We start from the raw sequence: 13,537 nt of genomic DNA, 5'->3' as shown, positions 1-13,537 counted from the left end.
TCCCCTCCTTCCTCTACCCTCCCTCCTCTTCTTCAGCACCTCTGGCCTCATCCCCTCCCTCCTCTACCCTCCCTCCTCTTCTTTAGCACCTCTGGGCTCCTCCCCTCCCTCCTCTACCCTCCATCCTCTTCTTCAGCACCTCTGGGCTCATCTCCTCCCCGCCATAATCACCCCCCACCCAATCATATTAATAAAAACAGCACAAACACCACTTGTATTAGAGAGAGAACCAATGACTGGACAGACAGACACTCTAGGTACTGGATGGATGGATGGATGGATGGATGGATGTGTAAGATGGACAGATGGATGGATACATGATGGAAGGGTCTGTCTTGGGATAGATAGATAGATAGATGAGGTGAATGGGGACAGACAGGACAGCATCACTAAGTGTGAAGAAGGAGAGGTGACTTACCCTGGGTTCTTTTGGCACCTTAGAGACTAACAAATTTATTTGGGCATAAGCTTTCGTGGGCTAGAACCCACTTCATCAGATGCATGAAGTGAAAAAAAGTAGGCAGGTATAAATATACAGCACATGAAAAGATGGGAGTTGCCTTACCAAGTGGGGGGTCAGTGCTAACGAGGCCAATTCAATTAGGGTGAATGTGGCCCATTCCCAACAGAGGACAAGAAGGGGTGAATATCAACAGGGGTGAACACAGACTAACATGGCTACCCCTCTGAAACCTGGGTTCTTTGAGATGTTCTGGCCCGATGGGTGCTCCACCATAGGATGTGCATGCGGAGACGGCAGTCGTGCTGGCAGGCCTGCACAGAGTCACACCTTGTACTCTGAAGGAGGGAAACGGGGCGACGTATCTGCAGCGGAGGGGAAGGAGGCCGGGAAGGTGGAGCACCCATAGGAACAAAGCATCTCGAAGAACTCAAGTTATGTAAGGTAAGTCACCGTCCCTTCTTCGTCGAGCGTATGTCCCTGTGGCGCCCCACTGCAGGGCACTCCAGAGCAGTAACTCAGAGAGGAGGGGCATGCCACAGAGGTGAGTCAAGGACTGTTCGGAGAACGATATCACCAAAGGCAGCGTCCTCTCTGGAAGCAGGGGACATGGCACATGCTTGGCACAGGGCTGGCAGAAGACCAGTCGCAGTCCTGCAGATTTCTGCTATGGGAACGTACTGGATGTGGACTGAGTTCCAGTGGAATGTGCTGTCACCGTGGGGGGCGGGGGGGGACGCACCCCCATTCTGTCATAACAGGTTAAAATACAACCTGCAACACACAGACAACCCCTGTATGGACTAGGAACAGGTTGGCCCTTCATTCATTCTGTTAGCAACACAAGTAGCCTGGGAGAGGCCCTCAAGGACCTAGTCCTGTCCACAGAGAAGGCAAGGGCCCATCGAACATCCATTCATCCAAGCGCGAATGAAGGCTTGAGACCTCTCTGGAGGCCTGAGGATGTGGGTAGAACACTGGCAGGCGAATCTCCTGGTTAATGTGATCTTCCAAGGAGACCTTAGGAAGAAAATAGGGCTGGGGACACAGTAGAACCTTGTCCCTATGAAAGGGTGGGATATGGTGTGTCAGCCAGGAGTGCCCCCCGCTCTCCAATTCGTCTTGCTGAAGTAATGGCGCCCAGGAATGAAATTTTGAAGGCGATATGGAGGAGAGAGCAGGTGGTTGTTGGTTCAAAGGAGACTTTCCTTGGAGCATTAAGAAGCAGGTTGAGGTCCCACTGGGTCCCAAACAGGAGGAAACCAATTGTATAGAGCCTGGAGGAATCTGGCTGTGACAGGGTGGGCAAAAACCGAGAAGCCCTAGATGGGTGACTGGAAAACTGTGAGAGCAGCCACCTGCACTCTAACAAAGCTCACGGAGAGACCCTGTATCTTTAATTCCAGCTGGCGGTCAAGTATTTTGGAAAGGGAAACTTCTAGGGCTTGGGAAGAAGAAAGAGAGCATCAAGAGTGAAAGTGTTTCCATTCCGGAGATAAGTCTTGCCGGTACTGGGCCATCTGCCAAACGAACTGACTGAACTGCAGCCAAATGAGTTAACTCCATGGTCGAGAGAACCATTCGGGAGCCAGGCCCTGGGGTTCAGAGAGGACGTATCTGTCATGAGGATCTTTGATGGTGTGCGATGCAAGAATGGGGTTCCCACACCGACCCTATGTGGGTCTTTCTGTCATGTAAGGGAATCCAACACCTTCTGAGGCACCGTGACCCCTTTGGACAGGTGGTGTCTGTCTGGGATATTTACTGTTCTAAACCACATCCTGGAGACATCTGAGATGGAGTCTCACATAGGAAGTCATGAACGTGCAGGAGGATGTATGTCCCAAGAGTGGAAGACGAGCCCTCATGATTGTTTATGGGCTGAACTGTAGCACCAAGATTAGGCCAGGTAGGGTGGAAGATGTCTCCCAGAATAGATAGGCTCTTGCTGTTGTGGGCTCGAGTGGCTCCTATGCAGTTTATCCTTTACACTGGAGTTAGTATCAATTTTTTGTGATTGATGCAAAGTCCTAGTTAACGCCTTGGCCATGGCTGGTTGGACCTCTTGGAGTGATCAACCCCTGATCAACCAGGTGTCCAAATATGGGAATACCAAGATCCCCCATTGACAGAGACCAGCTACTACTGCCAAGAGGAACTTCGTAAACACCCTCGGCACCGTGGAGAGTCCGGAGGGGAGAACTTGATGTTGATCATGGTCCAATTACAAAGCAAAGCAAACACTTGTGGTGATGGGCGTCCTGTAGGTCGTGGGCGACGAGCCCGTGTCCTGGATCCAACAATGGGAGAATGGGAGCGAGTGTCACCATGCTGAACTGTTGTGCTAGAACTTAGTTGCTCAAGTTTCTGAGGTCAAGAATCGGCCTCCCGCCTCCGTCTCTCGCGGGAACTAGGAAGTAGTTGGAATAGAATCCTTTCCTGATGGATGCTGTTGGAACCAGCTTGATTGGCCCCAGGAGGAGGAAGGATGGGACCTCCACAACACTGGACTGAAACCGGTCTCTTTGGTCTTGTGGCAGATGTTCAATGAAGTGTGTACGTTCTGAGTATGTGGTAAAGTCCCATTTCACCACCCAGGCCCGAAATTGCCACTACGGAATTGAAGAGCAGCTGGTGAGTTGCTTTCTGCCCCATACGTCCAGTCTCTTGGATTCATTGTCTATTGGAGAGGGTCTAGATCGAGTCTGACGGCTCCTTTCATTGGCTGCTAAGGAATTAGTGCGAGGGTGGGAAAAGAAGTGCTCCCTCCCCTTTGGTGGGATGTAGTACTTCTTATCAGATCTCTCTCAGGTGGGTGGAATTGTGCTGGGGATAGCAATGCCTCATTAACGGGCGGAGCAATCTTTCCTTGGGGATTGATATTCACCAAAGAATGTTATGACTCCTGGACTTCCTCTAGCGGGATTTGGAGAGAGTCTGCCAGCCTCTTCATGAGTTCCTGGAATGTTTCGAACTCATCAGCAGAGGAGGGCTGGGGTGGCGTTACCGCCTCGGCCACAGATGAAGAGGACTCAGCTGAAGGAGGTGAGACCTCCTCAGGTGGAGGCTCTGACTCCTGCTGTGTATTGTCCGGTACCGAAGACGTGCATGGTACTGGGAGAGAGACAGCTGCTTGCCATGGATGGCATGGGACCAGTGGGTGCCTGTAATCTCTTCTTGGCATCCTGTGGAACTGGTCACCAAAATGGCCCCCAGGACTCCCATTGATGGGGGGGAGGAACAGGGAGAGTGTCCCCAATGACAGTTATCGTCTCTGGGTCTGTGAGACCTGGCGGGTTCTCTAGGGTCCTCCTTGGTACAGGGACCCTTGGCAGCCGGATGGTATGGCACCAGGAAGGATTCCTGTACCGAGACCTGAGAGGCTACGTGATGGCTCAGGTAATGTGGCGGATGCTGACTGCTGGAGGCTTGGGTGGGTTTTGGCCTGCAGGTGCCTGGGCTGTACTGGTGAGGAGGCTCTGACGGATCCCATAGCAATGGCGTCAGGCTCATCCGAAATGATGAGATCTTCAGATAACTGAAACCTGGAAGGAGCTGGAGGGCACTGACAGCCGCTGACAGCCAGAGGTGAAAATGTGGACCTTGAGATGGAGACTGCTGCAGTACTGAGGCGGATGCAGGGTCCTGTATCACTTCAGAGCTGGGGTCAGAAGCCGATGCCAAGGGATGTGCGGTAGCCCCATGCGGATCATGGTGCCACGGAGGATCAGGTACATGGTACCGACACCTCGATACCGGACTCAGTCGGAGCCTCTACGGTAACCCTTAATGGACACGAGGGCTCCTGAGAGTGGGTCTTATGAGGTGATCTACCCCTTTTCTCCCTGTCTCTGGATGGGAAGGAGTGCTTTCTCCTCTTCAAAGGCTTTGTCTCCGTGGTCCCAGCTGAGGCTGGGCTGATGCCTGAAGGAGCCAGTGCTAATGCCTTGGGGGAAGCGGACCTCTCCAGAGCTAGAGCATGTCCCATTAACAGGACTGCTAGTCTCGTCTCCCTGTCATTTTGGGGCCTGCCCCCAAACCCCAGACAGATCACACACTTTGAGGGGATGGGGGAGTTCCCCAAACACCGTAGGTAACTCCAATGTCCGTCAGTGTGGGGAAAAGACCTGTGGCAAGTCTGGAAGGGCTTAGCCCCTGGGGTGTTAGGCACGACAGATTGATCGGCACAAAGAAAGGTGCAGGAGTAGATGGGGAACCCCCTCTCCCAGAGCACAGAAACGTGCCAGATGAAATACAAATGAAAATAAAATATAGGGCAGGAAAACAAATGAGAAACGAAAATACGCGAGAAAAGTCTTTCCCGAGGTGAGAGAAAGGCGGGAAGCAGAACACAGCTACCCACCGAAAACTCGGTCTCGAGCCACAGGCGGCTGAGAAGGAACTGAGTGGCGGTGGGCTCTCGCCTCCCTGTATCCCGTCGCTCGGAGCCGGCGCAGGCCCACCAGCACGACGTCGCAGGCTCCAGTCCAGGGCGCACACATCCTACGGTGGAGCACCCACCAGGACGGATAGCGGAAGGACTCATGAGGGCAACCTAGTTATGTTTGTGGGGTAACCCTTGTCCCCCCATTTCACCGCCCTCCTGTTTCTGTCCCTCCTGTGTTGTTTTGTCCAGGTGTCCGGGCCCCGGGCTAGCACAACGCTGCAGTCTATCGCCCCCTGCTGGCTGGACCATGCAAAGATATTCCTGGGTCTGCTGCTGCTGAGCTACAGGCCTTAAAGCAGTAGCAGCTGATGCGTTCAGATCCGAGGTTCGCCTCCTCAACCAACCCCTGCTGATGACCCTGCCAGGGGCATGTCATGCTTCAATTACAAGCGCTCTGGGCGGTGGCTGTGTCTTTTCTGCACTCTCTGGAGCTGTCTAACTACAGAACATCACCGCCAGGGCCAGAGGGAGCGAAGAAGTGTTTGGGAAACCGAAAGCCACATGCAGATGGGCACAACTGGGCTCAGGCCAAAGGAGTCACGCTGCTTATGCCAGCCCTGGGGCCAGCCCAAGGTCCTTGCAGCGTCCATATGGATAACAGTCACAGGGGCAGCCTTGGAGGGGCAGTCTGCCAGCAGGCGCCATTCATTGCACCTACAGCTGTCCGGGGCTTCACAAAAGCTGTACATCTGCGCACAGAACTAGTCTGTGACCAGAGCTTTAGCCTGGGCGCCTGAAATCACGCGGCCCGATTCGCAGTGGGGCTGAGCCGCCCCCGGTGTCAGAGCGGCTCTGCTCGCTGCTGCTCTAAATCGCTCTCTGCTCTGTTCGAGTGCCCCACCAATAATCTGGGGCCACATCTTCCTCTGGGGTAAAACAGCCTGGCAGCTGCACCGTGCCTGTTGCTGGGATTAGTCTGACATCTGCTGGTCTAAACAGGATCTGCGCCGGCTGTACTGGGATAGTCGCTTTCAAAGGCACTGTGCTCAGGGCCGGCTCCAGGCACCAGCTTACCAAGCAGGTGCTTGGGGCGGCCACTTCGGAGAGGGGCGGCACGTCCAGCTGTTCGGCGGCAATTCAGCGGACGGTCCCTCACTCCTGCTCGGAGCGAAGGACCTCCCGCCGAATTGCCACCGCAGATTGCGATCGCGATTGCGGCTTTTTTGTTTGTTTGTTTGTTTGGCTGCTTGGGGCGGCCAAAACCCTGGAGCCGGCCCTGACTGTGCTCCCACTTTTTTTAAGAGGCGCTGTATTCTCCTTAACCCCGCGTGTGCCCTATGGGAAGCACAGTGTAGAACAGCGGTTCTCAACCCGTGGCCCGCGTAGGGTGACCAGATGTCCCGATTTTATAGGGACAGTCCCGATTTTTGGGTCTCTTTCTTATATAGGCTCCTATTACCCCCCACCCTCCGTCCCGATTTTTCACACTTGCTGTCTGGTCACCCTAGGCGGGCCGCATGCAGCCCAATTAGTACACAGCTGCGGCCCGCTCAGCTGTGTGATAGAGGCCACAAGGCGGGCCCTGGGACCAGGCAACTAGCTACCGCGTGGCAGGGTCCAGGCAGACGGCTGCTGCTGGGCCCTGTACAGTGGGGTCCTGGCAGGGTCTGGAGTCAGGGTCCTGGCTGCCCCCCAGCCCCACACAGTGGGGGTCGGGGTTAGGGGTCCCCGCACAGCAGCGTCCAGGTTGGGGTCCCTGCCCCACACCCCACATCCAATTCTCCGCTTCTGCCCCCACTCTGTGGAGGGGTCTGTGGGCGGAGGGCACTGAGCATAGGGGTTTGTGGGGGGGTTAGATGGGAGGCCCTGTGGTTCTTAGCCTGTGGCCCAGGTAACACTTTGTGGGCCACAATGATAAATAGGTTGAGAACCACTGGTGAAGGGGTGAAGCTGCCTGGCCATGGGGAGGCATGTGCCATGCTCTGTAAATGAGACCTGGGCAATGCAGGCATCTGTTTTTGCCTGAGACCTGAAGGCAGAAACTGCACCCTCCCATGGTTAAAGGGGAGTAAGGTGGCCAGTGTCTGGCCCGACCCACACAAGAGTAAACATATGCACGGGTGCACACTCACATGTGCACGCACGCACAAGCACCCACGGCTGCACCCGGGCTCACAGTCCCCGAGCGCCGAGCTTCCCCCTGCTCCCCAAGTCACAGCAGCCGCGCAGTCGGGTTCCTCTCTTATGGAGACTGCGCCGTTTATACAGACAGCACATTGCCTTGTGGCCCCCGCCGCCACGCGCCCTGGGGGGCTGTCTCCGACCGCCGAGCATTACCGTGTGGCTGTGTTGCTGTTGTTGGTGTTGGTGTTCCTGTCCGGGGAGAAGTCATCGAGGAAGACAGGGGAGTCCAAGTCTTCACTCCCCACTTCGGTGAACTGCAGGGGTCTCTGGCTGGTCACGTGGGGCTGCAGGGGGCTGTTCCGCTCCATGAAGGAGTCAACATGACCGAACAAGCCACCCGTCCTCTGGAACCAAGAGGGGAGAGGTCAGAGCGGGCCTTGACAGTGGTGCTTCTCGAGGCTTCCCTGCCCGAGGCACATGCTGCCCGAGGCACATGCTGCCCGACGGTCCGGATGGGTTTGGACCCATGGTGAGCCAGCAAAGGCCAGTCATGGTGGCTGAATTTAAGATCATGCACAGCAGGGCAGCAGTAGTAACAGTCCCAGTTCTTACAGAGCTGTTCTCAAAGCACTTTATAAATAGGGGGGTCAGCTCCTCACTTCACAGTGGGGGAAACTGAGGCACAGAGCAGGGAAGTGAGTTGCCTTAGGTTACCCAGTAGGTCCATGGCAGAGCTGGGAATAGAACCCAGGTCTCCTGAGTTGCAGCCCAGTCCCAGCCCATCCACTAGGCAGCACTGCCTCTCCTACCAGATAAACCCTCCCATACTCACAGGCAGCTCTGAACGCGAGGGATTCCCTGAGGAGTGAGACTGGGCAGGACACTGTCACAGACTGCTGGCAACCTGGGTTGCCATGGTTATCATTACACCAGGCCGGATCTGGCCCACCAGCCGCTTTAATCCGGCCCTCAAGTTCCTGCTGGGGAGCGGGGTCTGGGGCTTGCCCCACTCCAGCCAGGGAGCAGGGTCAGGGGCCGCTCCACGCAGCTCCTGGAAGCAGCAGCATGTCCCCGCTCCTATGCGTAGGGGCAGCCAGGGGACTCCGCTCTGCACACTGCTTCTGCCCCAAGCACTGCCCCCGCAGCTCCCATTGGTCGGGAACCACGGCCAATGGGAGCTGCAGGGGCGGCGCCTGCAGATGGGGCTGGTCGTGCCTCCACATAGGAGCCAGAGGGGGGACATGCCGCTGCTTCTGGGAGCCGCTTGAGGTAAGTGCCGCCTGGAGCCTGCACCCCTAAGCCCCCCCTCCATGCCCCAACCCCCTGCCCCAGCCCTGATACCCCTTCCACGCTCCGAACCCCTCGGTCCCAGCCCAGAGCACCCTCCTACACCCCATTCCCAGCCCCTCATTCCCAGCCCCACCCCAGAGCCCGCACCCCCAGCCGGAGCTCTCAACACCCCCTGCACCCTACCCCCCCGACCCAGCCCGGAGCCCCCTCCCACATCCTGAACTCCTCATTTCTGGCCCCACCCCAGAGCCCGCACCCCCAGCCAGAGCCCTCACCTCGTCCCGCACCCCAACCCCAATTTCGTGAGCATTCAGGGCCTGCCATACAATTCTATACCCAGATGTGGCCCTCGGGCCAAAAACTTTGCCCACCCTAACGCCTGGGAACAGAGGAGACGGTGACCCAGGACCCACTTAGCCAGTCGGTGACGTGGTTTCCTGTGACTGACACTCTCCTCTGTGATCAGGCCCATCTCCACGGACTGTGGCATCTCCCGTGCTAGTGGCTTTGTGCCCCCCAGCCAACTCACGTGCTCACACAGAGCTGGGTCCTGCCCAAGCGTTTGGCACCAAGCGGCCATGACAATATGACTATGATCTTGGGCATCATCACTCACCCCTGGCACCTGCTGGCTGGCCCCTACCCTGTCTGCAGCAGTCACCTCTCAGTGTGCTAGGCTCTGCATGGGACACAGACGGTGGGGCTGGTATGTGTGGGGTTAGAGGGTGGTACCTCCCACTGTGCTCACCCTGTATATCCCTTCCTCAATCGCTGCCTCCATCATGGCCCTCTCCAGCTCCTCCTCGGCGGTCAGGTCCCCAGAGATCGCTCGGTGTATCTCGGGCGCGGCTTCCTCTTCGATGCTTCTCAGACCGGCCTGGTGGGATGGACAGAGATGGGGAGGTCGCTCATGGGGCTGCTGGTGGCAGGGCGAGCTTTTCCTCACCGGGCAAGGGGAGAAGGAGGCTCAGCAAAGCCCGGTGGCCTGGCAGCTCCAGCTTCCTTCCCCGAACCCTCAGCCCTGGCCCCGCAACTGCCTTCACCGAGCCCAGGCTGCCCTGCCTACTTCCCAAAGGGGGCGCTCTGGTGCCTGCTGGTTCAGCAGCCTCTCCCACGGCGCTAGCTCTGTGCACTGGGTGTGGAGAAAAGGGGGACTTCACACAATGGGGCTGGAGGAGGGTAAACGGGCTGAGCCGTGGGGTGGGGGGTGTCTCTCTAGGGCAGCGGCATCTCTGCCCCTCTCGCAGGGCCATGGGGGCTGGCACATCTCACCTTGCACATGTTGGAATTGGATTTAATACCCAGGGACAGATGATCCTACACCCCGCAGGGAGGCCATGGGAACCCCGAGACATGGCTGCATTCCAGGTTGGACAAGAGAAATGCCCCCATCTCCCCAGGGGAGGAGTCCTCTGTGCTCGGGACATGCCCCCCAGGACCTCTGATGCAGGGAGACTGGACTCCAGTTTGAAACTCTTGCGTGGGGCTGTTCGTTCCATCAGCCAGAAGGGGGGGCAGGGAGCGACACGAGCCTCAGACCTTCCCCTTGTCCCTGCCTCTTTGTCCCCATTTCATGGGTGGAGAAACCAAGGCAGACAGGAGGGAAGTGACTTGCCCATGGCTACACGAGTCAGTGGCAGAGCGGGGAAAGAACCCAGGAGTCCTGCTGCTCACCACTGTGCTTACTCCTCTAGAGCGCGCTGCCTCAGTAGAGACTGAGCCTGGGCTCTCGTGGAAGGAGCAGGGCTGCAGGAAGGGTGATGTGAGGGCACCAGCTCTGAGATTCCATCATGGGAAGCCCTTGAAAGCCCAGAGCTCAGTCAAGGCCCCAGTCCAAGCTGTGTGCAGCAGAGACCAACTGCCAGGCCCCGAGGAGGCAGCCTCCAAGCGCTCCCTTAGGCCGGGCCAGCCTCCTCCGTTTCAGGACTGTTCTTCTTAACATGAGGTCCCCTCACTTACACACTGAGACCTGTTTGGGGTCATCCACGGGCTCGCCCATGCAACGTACCCTTTGTGCAGCCCCATTTCCAGTGTTCTAAGGGACAGAGCTTCCACCCACAGACTGTTCCCCTGTCTCCATTTCCCTTTGTTCAGCTCCGTCCCAGTGCTTCCTCTCCAGCCATCCTCGAGAATTCCTCGGCCAGTCTCGTACCGACACCTTCAAATACTTAGGCCTGCTTCCCACCTTGCCCAGCATATAACAACACCACCACCTAGCTCTTGTGAAGCACTTTTCACGAGGAGATCCCAATGTGCTTTACCACAGAGGTCAGTGTCCCTATCCCAATTTTACAGCTGGGGGAACTGAGGCACAGAGAGGGGAAATGACTTGCCCAGCGGCGCTGGTGGCCGAGCCCGGGTCTCTATCCACTAGGCAATTCTGCCCCCTGAGCCCTGCCCTGCCCTTGTGCAGGAGGGACAAGCTGGCTGCTTTATCCAGGCAAGAGGAGCGGCTGGGATCCCCAGACCTGTTTGCACTGACCTGGATAGCAATGGCGTTCTTTTTGGGCCGATACCCATAATACTCCTCCTGGCACTTCATGAACTTCCTAAAGTGCTCCTGGATGAGGAAGGTCGCGTAGAACTTGCCCACGGTCACCTCATCCTCTGGAGGGGAGAAAGCCAAGTGAGGCCATTAACACTGCCCAGTGGCTATACCCAGCCCCCGTCCGAGTGGTGTGGGGCAGCGGAGGGGGCAGGCAGAGGGTGCCGGGGAGAAATAAGCCAGGGAGCATGGCAAAGACGCACCTCCAATTGGTGGAATGACCTGGTCCAGGAGTTTCATGCTAGTTCTCTTCCAGATCTTCTTGATAATGGCCCTCAGCTCCTCGTTGGCCTGCTCAAAGTTACCTGTGGGGAAACAAACCACCGATCCATTCGTTCCGCCCCGAGGGAACACCGCACACAGCCAATGGCTAAAGGGAAAGCCAAGATGCAGTGGGTGAAATCCATCCTGTCAGCGGTCACCCGCGTGAAGGCCCATCCGTGTTTTCTAGAGCACTCGGGGTTCCCCTCGCAGCTGCGTCTGTGTTCCCACCACTTGCGTTAGGTTCATTCGGGAAAAAAACCACTGTCTCTTGTCATCCTGACTTTGTGGCTCTGTCCTGGCATGGTGCCTGAAGAGTGGGAGGCGGCAGGATGGGATGACACGCCCTGGCCTTGTTGAAACTGGGACAAGCCTAGAAAAATGGGAGGGGTGAGCCTAGGGAGGGGGCTCACTCAGCATGCTGTGATGGCTATCTTGGGCTGTGAGCTTGGGCTTTAACATGCTAAACAGGGAACAGTCTGGCCTGGCTGTGGATGCTACAGGAAACAGCTTTGGTAACATGGGAAGTAGTCAGTGCCCTAAGAGAGGGCTGTTAGGGGTCACCATGTGGACGAGGCTATTGGTTTTTGAGATACGAAACTGTTGCCTTGGCCATTTATGGCCATTAAAAATGCAAGGGCACCTTTTTACAAGTGCTGACCCTGACGGCCTTCCCAGCTTCCATCTAGGGTTGCCAACCCTCCCGGATTGGCCGGGAGTCTCCTGGAATCGGGCTCGATCTCCCAGAGGCTACTGACGCCAATCCGGGAGATTTTAGGCTACTAAAAGTCTGGCAGCGCAGCGGGGCTAAGGTAGGCTCCCTACCTGCCCTGGCTCTGCGCCGCTCCCAAAGGCAGCTGGCAAGTCCCTCTAGCTTCTAGGCAGAGAGGCAGCCAGGGAGGGTCTCTACACGCTTCCCCCCACCCTGAGTGCCGACTCTGCAGCTCCCATTGGCTGGGAATTGCAGCCAATGGGAGCTGCGGGGGAGGTGCCTGCAGGCAGGGGCAGCACGCGGAGCAGTCTAGGAGCCGGACATGCCGGGTACTTTCGGGAGTGGCCCAAGGTAAGTGCCGCCCGGCTGGAGCCTGCATCCCAACCTCCTGCCCCAGCCCTGGGCCCCCTCCCAAATGCAAACTCCCTTCCAGAGCCCGCACCCCCTTCTGCACCCCAACCTCCTGCCCCAGGCTCAGCCCGCAGCCCCCTTCCACACTCTGAACCCCTCAGCCCCAGCCCAAAGCCTGCACCACCTCCCACACCCCAACCCCCTGCCCCAGCCCAGTGAAAGTGAGTGAGGGTGGAAGAGAGCGAGCAACGGAGGAAGGGGGGATGGAGTGAGAGGGGGGCACCTCAAAGAAGAGGCGGGGCCTCAGGAAGAGGCGGGGCAAGGGTGTTTGGGTTTGTGGGATTAGACAGTTGGCAACCCTACTTCCATCTCAATCCCACCTCCCGAATTTCCCTCTGCCATTTGAAATAGATGGAATTGCGGTTCACCTTCCTGTCTTTACCTGCCGGGTGGTGTCGCTTCCTGCGCTCCGACGGCTGCTGTATCCCCCCCAGAGAAGGAGAGGTTACTCACCTTGTGCAGTAACTGGAGGTCTTCGAGAGGTGTGTCCCTATAGGTGCTCCACTTCAGGTGCGCATGTGCCCCATGCGCCTCTGACTGGAGATTTTTGGTAGCCGTTCCCATTCGGCCCATGCATGCCCTCCCAGCAGCCTCCTACCCTGTACCGGGGATAAACAGGGCTGCGCAAGTGAACTGCCCTCAGTTCCTTCTCGACCCTGAAGTCCCGTGAGACAGAACTCCAAAGCAGAGGGGAAGGAGAGTGGGTAGTGGAGCACCCATAACAACACACATCTTGAAGACCTCCAGCTACTGCACAAGGTGAGTAACCGCTCCTTCTTCTACAAGGAGTGTCCCAATGGGTGCTCCACTGCAGTAGCCCCTGAAGGAGGAGGGAACAGTGGAGCTGCCTCTGACCTAGAGGCGTGTACCAGGGCATAGCGTTCGGGAAAAGTGTGCACCGAGGCCTCGGTTGTCACTCTGCAAATTTCAGCAATGGCTGCATTTTTAAGAGTGCCATGGAGGCAGGCTGGAGAATGGGCTATTCTTCTCGAAGGGGGATGACCATTAGCAGCCTGGTAACGAGCACGAATGTAACTGGGAACCCACTTTGAAAGTCTCTGGGGGGAGACTGTGGATCCTTTGGATCTGTCCACAACTGAGATAAACAGTCTGGGAGACTGTCTAAATGGCTTGGTTCTGTCCAAATAGAAGCTAACGCCCCTCTAACATCCAAGCTGTGGAGGGCAGCTTCCTCTCTAGTCTGGCGTGGTTCTGGGGGAAACACAGGAAGGTGGATAACTTGGTTAATGAGCGAATCAGAGGATATTTTAGGTATGAACTTGGGATGTGGGCCTAACAAAACGTTATCCTTGAAGAAAACAGGGAAGGGGGGCGGGAAATCAGCCA

The 13,537-nt window shown here is 57.0% G+C and overlaps 1 pseudogene; it reads right to left on the bottom strand.

Annotated features, from left to right (window-relative positions):
* The window catches only part of LOC135877808 (voltage-dependent L-type calcium channel subunit alpha-1S-like), an 87,768-nt pseudogene that overhangs the window by 4,547 nt on the left and 69,684 nt on the right, over positions 1-13,537 (bottom strand).

The sequence above is a fragment of the Emys orbicularis genome, chromosome 4, assembly GCF_028017835.1.
Source record: "Emys orbicularis isolate rEmyOrb1 chromosome 4, rEmyOrb1.hap1, whole genome shotgun sequence".
Taxonomy (NCBI): domain Eukaryota; kingdom Metazoa; phylum Chordata; order Testudines; family Emydidae; genus Emys; species Emys orbicularis.
Note: the sequence above shows the minus strand (reverse complement) of the source record. Positions and strands in the feature narration are given on the sequence as shown.